The sequence below is a fragment of the Acipenser ruthenus genome, chromosome 35, assembly GCF_902713425.1.
Source record: "Acipenser ruthenus chromosome 35, fAciRut3.2 maternal haplotype, whole genome shotgun sequence".
NCBI lineage: Eukaryota > Metazoa > Chordata > Actinopteri > Acipenseriformes > Acipenseridae > Acipenser > Acipenser ruthenus.
In genome coordinates this window covers 8,555,912-8,564,752 of record NC_081223.1, presented here as the reverse complement: position 1 = coordinate 8,564,752, position 8,841 = coordinate 8,555,912, and the positions used below count along the sequence as shown (strand labels likewise).

The 8,841-nt window shown below is 39.4% G+C and overlaps 1 long non-coding RNA gene across 1 annotated transcript; it reads left to right on the top strand.

Moving 5' to 3' along the window:
* Nucleotides 1–4,075: 4,075 nt before the first annotated feature.
* Nucleotides 4,076–6,929, top strand: LOC131705105 (uncharacterized). Its single transcript, XR_009310190.1, has 4 exons — nucleotides 4,076–4,096; nucleotides 4,515–4,535; nucleotides 5,151–5,204; nucleotides 6,194–6,929. It is a non-coding gene; the product is annotated as an uncharacterized LOC131705105 (long non-coding RNA).
* The last annotated feature ends 1,912 nt before the right edge of the window (nucleotides 6,930–8,841 follow it).

Sequence of the window (8,841 nt, the reverse complement as noted above, 5' to 3'; positions counted from 1 at the left end):
ACCCTCTTCACAGCTCGTTCCTTTAAGCCCCGGGATTAGTCTTCACCTTTATGATTGCATCCCTGTTGCTGGTAGAAATGAGTCTATCACAACACCAAGGTCTTTCTCTCACACCCACTGTGTATTTCAGTCCTACTTTTTTCCTTCTAAAAAGAGACTTGGTAATACAATTGTGAAATGTTTCAATAAGAAACATGCACTCCACACCGTAGTACTGCAGTACTGTACTGTAGATATGAAATTCCAGAGAATGCTTCATTTTGCATGACTGATAACTAATCATTCTATTGCCTTTAATACTGTATATGGAGCCCCCTGTCTGCACCTGCTGATCCCAGCACTGATCCTGCTCTGTGTTAAGAGAACAATGGAGATAACTGACACTGTGTCAATAGATTTGGATCATAGGGTATAGAGGAAATAGTTTTCAAGTGAAGTATGGAAATTTGGAAGAGGAGGGCATCACACAGTATCACAGTGTAGAGAAAGAAAGGGTCCTTGATGAGGGTTTAGTGGTGAAGGAGTGCATTTGCCTGGGAGAGGGTATAAAACAGAGCAGGGTGGAGGGACCAGAGCAGCTGAAGAGTGGAAAAGCAGCATCAGCACCTTGTCAAGATGAAAGCCTGGACTACAAGAGCCATTCTCCTCTCGGTCCTGACAGCATGTCTTCTGTCAGGGGCTGGTAAGACTGCCTTTCTCCTGAGTAACATGGGGAGGGAGGGAGGGATTGCATTGATTGCCTTCAACCTAAAATAAATGGGGGAAGAGATGTCATTGACTGACTTTCATCAGAATAACAGAAGGGTAGGGAGATAGCAGACAGTCTTCCATGAGATAACATAGTGGAGAAGGCAGGCTTTTCCTCAATGCTGCATCATTGAATAATCAACTTACCATAAGAATATCCTTCTTTGTTCTTAATTTGTACATTGCCATTTAAAAGAATGATTCCACCCCCTCCATTTCCTCTGTGTGCAGATGCAAGGAGCCTCCTTGAGGACTCTGAAGAGCTGGGAGATGATGATTACCAGGCCAGCAAGAGAGAACTGGGTAAGATCCATTCTTCCAGAACTCAATCCTATATTCTCAACACAGAGGTTTGTCTACTTGTCTTGGGGATTGATTTGATGAGCCTGTACTCCACTAGAATAAGACACAGCATTTAAAGAACTTAAAAACTCCCATGTGTTGCATCAACCACCTCCCACCATGGGGACCCCTTATTAAGAGGCTGTTTCAGACCAGAAGGATTCCCTGGTACTGTAAAATGCAGCTGTGGCTTATCCACGTGAATAGCCTAATAAACTCATCTTTTCTTATCATTTATAAGAACTTATTAGAAATGAAACAGTCATAAACAGTAAATATTTAAATATATTGGGGGGGAAAAAAACAAATCAAGGTTTCCATTTGAAATTTCCCTTCGAATCTATCTTGCCTCCTGCTCATCTCTTCAATAAACCATTGCAGGGTGTGAATAAAATACACTGAGATTTTAAAATGTTCATTCAGTTTGATTTACCTTTTTCACCAAATATACAGATCCTTGAAACATATAGACCTGCTCTTTCATTTATTGTGCTAATATTTAAACCACTTTTTATACAGCAGATTTAATATAATAATTTATTTAAGAGATATTAAAAATGCAAACTGTTTACTGCAAGTTGATTTATTACAATTCCTTGCCTTATATAATATGTGGCACTTTAAAGTGGTTTATTTATATAATATTAATTCAACTATTCTACACTGTTGCAGTTATTAACAAAAGTGCAGAATTTTATGACCATAATTACATGTTTTCAATACAGATACAAAAATCTTAATAAAATTTTAAAAAATCCCAGTTTTCCTAATCGGTCCGTTTGCATTCTCCATTCCATGCTGTCATTCCTTTCATAGCACTGGATACAACACAGGACTGCTCTCATTAAAAATGTAACCACAGCCTGTGTTTACAGATCTCAGCAACACTTTGGAAGACTCAGAGGAGCAGGAAGGAGCACTGGAGAACAAGAGAGCGCTGGGTAAGGAAAGAAAGAAAGAAAGAAAGAAAGAAAGAAAGAGAGAAAGAAAGAGAGAAAGAAAGAGAGAAAGAAAGAAAGAAAGAAAGAGAAACAAAAAGAAAGAAAGAAAGAAAGAAAGAAAGAAAGAAAGAGAAACAAACAGAAAGAAAGAAAGAAAGAAAGAAAGAAAGAAAGAAAGAAAGTTTCTTATTTGCAGGATTTAAGTTAAGCAATGACAAAAAAGCACAGTCCTGCACAGACCACACAATTTGTTTAGAAACTCAACCTGACTAATCATCGCTAATCATGCATAACATCAAGGGCTACTGTATATCCAGAAATCTCCTGGTTAAACCTCACAGCTCTGCATTGCAATGTAATGGGGAACTCTCTGCCTCCCTGTGTTGAGTGTCCTATGAAGCTGTGCACTGCAGTCGAGGGAATCCTTCATTGCTTCAAGAAGCTCTCTTCTCCCTGTTCCAGAGGCAGAGGATTCAGGTGACAGTGATGCTGAACTGGACAGTGATGGACTCAAAGGAGAGCGGGAGTTGGGTGAGTCCTTTGAAAAGCACGTTTGGGTAGTGTGTGGGTACAACGTTAAACCTTCAAGAGGAACACATTGTGAATTACAGATGATAGACTTAAGACCAAACCCCAGTGAATCTGAGCACATTTAGCTGCTGTTTCTCTACTGGCACTAACACAAAGTACCCAGATCTGTTTCCTAATGTACGTCTAACTGTATAAACCTATTTCTGTTTTACCTGATAGGAGACAATATGATGGAGAAAAGAGCTGACAGTGAGTACAGATGGCCTATAGCTTCTTCTGTTGAGTGTGTTTCTGTCTGTCTGTCTGTCTGTCTGTCTGTCTGTCTGTTACACTGATGCGGAAGAGGAAATCACAAAGCTTGAGGGATATACACTTTGAAAATATTTCACCTGTTTGCATTTAACATGTGCATTTAAATGTGTTGATGCAGCACCTTTAATAAGACGTATTGTATTAATTGATCACCTTAAATGTCAGTAAGAAGGATCGCCCAACTGAGATATAATAACTTGACTAAAAGGTTGTCCTGTTCCCTTACCTTTTTATCAATCAATGTTTATTTTATATAGCGCCTTTCATAGTTCACCACAGTTGTTTTGTGCATAAGTCTGTGTGATTCTTTTCATATGTAATGCAGACTGAAATATCTTTCTGTTAGTAAGTGCCATCACCATCTAGTGCATAGCAGTGAATTGAAAGCAGAAGGAAGCGTGATCCAGTCACTGGCTCTTCTATAAAGACACTTTGACTGATCCAGCCTACATTATGTACATATATCTAAGACAGGCAACTAGAACTGAAGAGCAGCTCCTGAACTCAGGGGAAAACATTGTAACACACACTCTAACAAAATGAAATCTGAAGCTCCTTACTGTTCAGCAATCTTCTTTAATGTACATTGAAATCCTAATCCAAATTTGGAGAGTTCCTCAACATGGTCTGTGTTTAAATAGAAGGGATGCAACCTACTGTTTGTTTAATGATCTTCACGTGCTTTCTGTCTCCTGAAGTGGATTCTGAAGTGGTCCTGACACAGTCCATGGTAGTGAAGAAGGATGCCCTGTCCAAAAGATACTACAGAAGTAAGTGTGTGTCTCTCTGGAGCTGGCTCCTGGTTTGGGTGAACTGCATGGATTGTAGACTGAAGGTCAATTGATTGAAGACATTGAGAAACACTTCAGTATTACAACATATTCTACCATGGAGTGGTTTCATAGTTGTGGACAGACTGGAGGAAACACTTTGAAATGTGCCCCTTGGTGCTTTCATTAAGCCTGTAACAGCTATCAAAATCAACTGATATTCTCAGAGGAACAGAAAACATTCCAGTAAATGGAACTCAAACATGAATATAAAGTGAACTATCCAATAACCACTGTTTTTGTTTTTCTTTTTCTTTGGAACAGCTTACTGTTGTAAGTATTTTATTTTATTATGGTACATTAATATGTAGAAATGAATTGTATATATATTTTTAAATTGTATTTAATGGTGTATGTTTATTTCATTTCCAGATTATAGCATCTGTGCTCGTGGTAAGTGTGAATCTGATATTTTAATAAAAATGTGACTGTACACTACAATACAATACACATGTACTGTGCGCGTCACAAGAAATGAATACATGTTAACAATGGGGCCTCCTACAGCTGATGTTGAGAATATGGAATGGGGTATTATTGTATAATAGTATGAATGAGCTGCTCTTAATAAGAAATGACATCTTTATTTAATACATACTCACATAGTGAGGTGTTCTGTATCCTGTGGGAGGGGATATAAAGAAGGAGCCCTGTCTTTGGATTTTGCCAGTAATAGAAATGTACAAATAGAGACACTCCTTTGAAATATATAGCTCTCTAATACACTACTGAGGCCCCATTCTTGTATAAAGCAGCCACTGCAGTGACTTCAAATGGACTGAACTCAATATATCACTTTGATCTTTCACAGTAAGGTACAGATGCTACTATGGTAAGTAAATGGATTCTACTTTATTTTATGCAGCAATCAGTGGGTTTTATTTATTATTTTCAATCAGGGCATGAATTGTTTATCAGTGTAGCTTTGCTGAGAGGCTTCAGTGACACAGTGACTAGAGTGCAGAGCTGCAGTGTGGAAGGTAGTGGGTTTGAGCAGTTTAGTGGTTCGTGCTGGGCTGTAGTCTAGGAGTTAATGGGTTTGATAGCTCAGTGTTTAGAGAAAGTGGTGCCCTGCAGAGTGGAAGGCAATGTGCATGCTTGTGGATCTGAGTATTACTTTTTTATTCATTAGTCTTTTAGCAGTCGCTTTTCTCCAAAGTGCCTTCGAGACTAGGGGGTGTACTATGCATCAACAACTGCTGCTGCAGTCACTTACAATAGGACTCCAGTTTTACGTTTTGACTTGCTCAGGGTCACACACAGTGAGTGAGTGGCTGAGCCGGGATGTGAACCTCCTGGTATCAAGCCCTTTTCTTTAACCACTGGGCCACTGTCCCTGAGTAGCTCAGGGGGTTGAGTTCTGGGCTACAGTGTGGAAGGCAGTGGGTTTAAGAAGCTCTGTGTTAAAAATAGACTGTTACTAATTATCTTTTCTTTTTTTGTGTAGCTCATCACTATCACTACTATTTCTACTACCATCATGGGTACCGCTGCGCTCGCCGTGAGTATGCCTTATTATTTCTGTATACATTGGTTGAGGGATATATTAGAACAATTTGAAATAGAAAACCAAGTGTCATTCCATATCAGTTTAGAACATGAGGTCGACCAGGTCAAATATGGATGGAACTCCAAGAGAGACACAGAATTGTTGGAATAAGTTTTATAACAGATGCCATACATCATAATCCTTCAACTGGAAATATCAAGATGAGTTTATGATTCATCTTTCAACTGCATTGTCTCAAACTATTGATCGATTGAGGTCATTCGTAACTTATTGGAAAGAGGAAAGTCTAACCTGTCTCCTGCAACCAAGAAATGTATATTTAAACTTATTACATGTGTGTGATCTCATGCCGGAGTAACCAACTCCACAAATAATCCCAGGAGATCTGATGAATGGGATTGCTGCTGTTTTATGGTGTGTGTACAGTAGTTCTCTGTGGGAGGTCATTATGTCAGGGTTGGCTTTGAGTTGAGAAGAAGGGTCCACTGACCTCAATCTCCTGTGGAACTTTTGTCATTTCAGTGAAACAAAATATAAAAGCAGGGGACAAAACAGAGGAGCTTTGATCTAGGATTGCTCTGAATAAAACCTCAGAAGCATGTTTGGCATTTGAACTAGTATAGAGGGTTTCCGTGTTTTTTATTGATAGGATTATATTGCGAGGTTGTGGTGGCTCCACAGTTTAGCAGTTGATTCCATACCCTTTGGGATTGTGAAATTGCATGCTGAATTACACAAAGCTTTACTCAAATTTGTAATTCAAAGGAGTGCAATACAAAGAGTGTGGAGGATGCTGTCTACACATGGGAGGGAGTTCAATTCTGCAGCTCAGTGTGACACTGATTGTCTATATTATTAGACAATGCTGACCATTACCACCCCACAATCCCATTACCTAGCTGTGCAATGCTCTGTAGGGTATGGATCATAACAATAGCTTTTCTGCCCAGGTTGCTGATAATGTCTTCAATTGGTTTCAGATTGGCATACCTACCGCTGCAGGCGATGCCAGCACTACTGAGAAGCAGCAGCGCCCAGGGATCACAGTGCTGGAGTTTACCTGACAGCAGACCTGCAAGCAAAGCTTAAACACACCAGCATGGCTGTAACCTTTCTGTTGTGGTCCCTCTCCAAACACACAGCTACAGCACCCATACTTATTTCTATCAGGCCATTCCCAGTTTGTTTAAAACAGCTGCTCTCTGTTGTGCATTTGGTCAATCTCTTCAAGGATATATAATATGGAAAGTATGGAAAGGTGTCCTTATTTAACATGTAGTCTCAGATTCTCAGTGAGATCACATGCTCACACATGTTTGAATAGAAATACAACTCCACATGGGCACATATACAAAGCGTTACTTGGAGAGCGTGCTTGATTGATTTGCCCCAGCTCATAATCACTGCACCGAGTCAGGTTTGACCAGTAGACTCCTTTCTTCTCCCAGCTCCTCACAGCCACCCTGTGATGTCACAAGTGACCCGTGACAGGTCTTGTTCACAGACTGACAAAAACATTGTGTTTATATAGAGATTTTCTTCATCTCTCAATTATTTTAAAATATCTTTATTTGCGTTCATGACAACAAATGCTCAAACCGTTGACCAGTATAAATGCTGTCCTGCCGAAACAACACTATCTGCTGTTACATGAAACTGGGTAAAAGCCTGTCTCTTTCTGTAAAGCTTTTTAAGCAATAAAACTATTAGCATCAATGTCTCGTTTTGGACTGGTTTATTTCACATGACATGTATTCTTGTCAAACTGCCACCACTGAAATCATTCAAAAGCACTCTTTATTGACAACAAGAACTCTTTTCAGTGCAAGGGAGGATTCATGTATTTCCTCTTTCTTCTGCATTTTATATTTAGTAAAGGAGAAAGTGCCTGATTGTTTCTATAATGTCATCGGTTTAGCCGTTCAGAAGCACGTTGCTCTTTCCAAGGTAATTGTTACTTGCATATTGTGGGTAAACCAAGAGGCATGATGAGATGCTGGAGGTGTTATGACAAACCCTGCTTTTACTTTACTGTGTGCTCCCTACATTAAACTGGTTATTGAACCTGGACCATCTCTCATCCTTCACTTCTACTAGTGAATTACTCTCCAACTCTGGGGAAACAAACCACAAATGTGTGTATTGTATTATCATGATGTACTAGAATTGACCTTGCTCTAAAGACTCACTGTGCTGTCTGTATTAACTTGTATTATAACAAGGTCGATTAATGTCAGTGGGCTTGGACAGCATTTAAATACTCCCGCTTCTAGAACATAAAAAAGTTTACAAACAAGAGGAGGCCATTCGGCCCATCTTGCTTATTTGGTTGTTAGTAGCTTATTGATCAGAATCTCATCAAGCAGCTTCTTGAAGGATCCCAGGGTGTCAGCTTCAAAAATATTATTGGGGAGTTGGTTCCAGACCCTCACACTTCTCTGTGTAAAAAAGTGCCTCCTATTTTCTGTTCTGAATGCTTCTTTATCTAATCTCCACGTGTGACCCCTGGTCCTTGTTTCTTTTTTTCAGGCCGAAAAAGTCCCTTGGGTCGACATTGTCAATATCTTTTAGGATTTTGAATGCTTGAATCAGATCGCCGCGTAGTCTTCTTTGTTCGACTGAATAGATTCAATTCTTTTAGCCTGTCTGCATACAACATGCCTTTTAAACCCGGGATAATTTTGGTCACTCTTCTTTGCACTCTTTCTAGAGCAGCAATATCCTTTTTGTAATGTGGTGACCAGAAATGAACACAATATTCTAGGTGAGGTCTTACTAATGCATTGTAAAGTTTCAACATTACTTCCCTTGATTTAAATTCAACACTTCTCACAATATATCCGAGCATCTTGTTGGCCTTTTTTATAGCTTCCCCACATTGTCTAGATGAAGACATTTCTGAGTCAACATAAACTCCTTGGTATTTTTCATAAATTCCTTCTTCAATTTCAGTATTGCTCTATACAGACACAGACCACACTGTAGTGTTTAGATGACTGGATGTGAGGAGCTTTGTGTTAACAATGGGAGAACTGGGCTGACTGGGGAGGTAACTGATGCCTATGTCAATTGTCTTATTACTGTGTTATTACATTATAAACAGCAGTGGTGCTCTGGCTCCCTCTTGTGGTCAGTGTGAATGATGGCAGTGTGTGCAGCTATGCAAGGCACTGATGCCTGTTTCCAGGCTATACAAACACAGAGATGGATTCAATCAAACACTAAGTTCACAGTTTAATAGAAGAGTGGATTAGTTCTATTTGTATATGTGTTCTAAGCGCTGCACTTCTGTTTCAATAGGTGTCATATTATGATATTTATAATGCACATTTTTATTGCCTGCGTGCAGTACCTTACACTTTTCTGTATTAAATGTCAGTTGCCATGTGTTTGCCCAGTTCTGAATGCTGTCTAGATCATTTTGAATGACCTTTGCTGCTGCAACAGTGTTTGCCACTTCTCCTATTTTTGTGTTGTTGTAAATAACAAGTTTGCTTACTATACCAGAATCTAAATCCTTAGTGTAGATTAGGAATAGCAGAGGACCTAATACTGATCCCTGTGGTACACCACTGGTTACCTCGCTCCATTTTGAGTTTTCTCCTCTAATCTGTTTTCTACATATTAA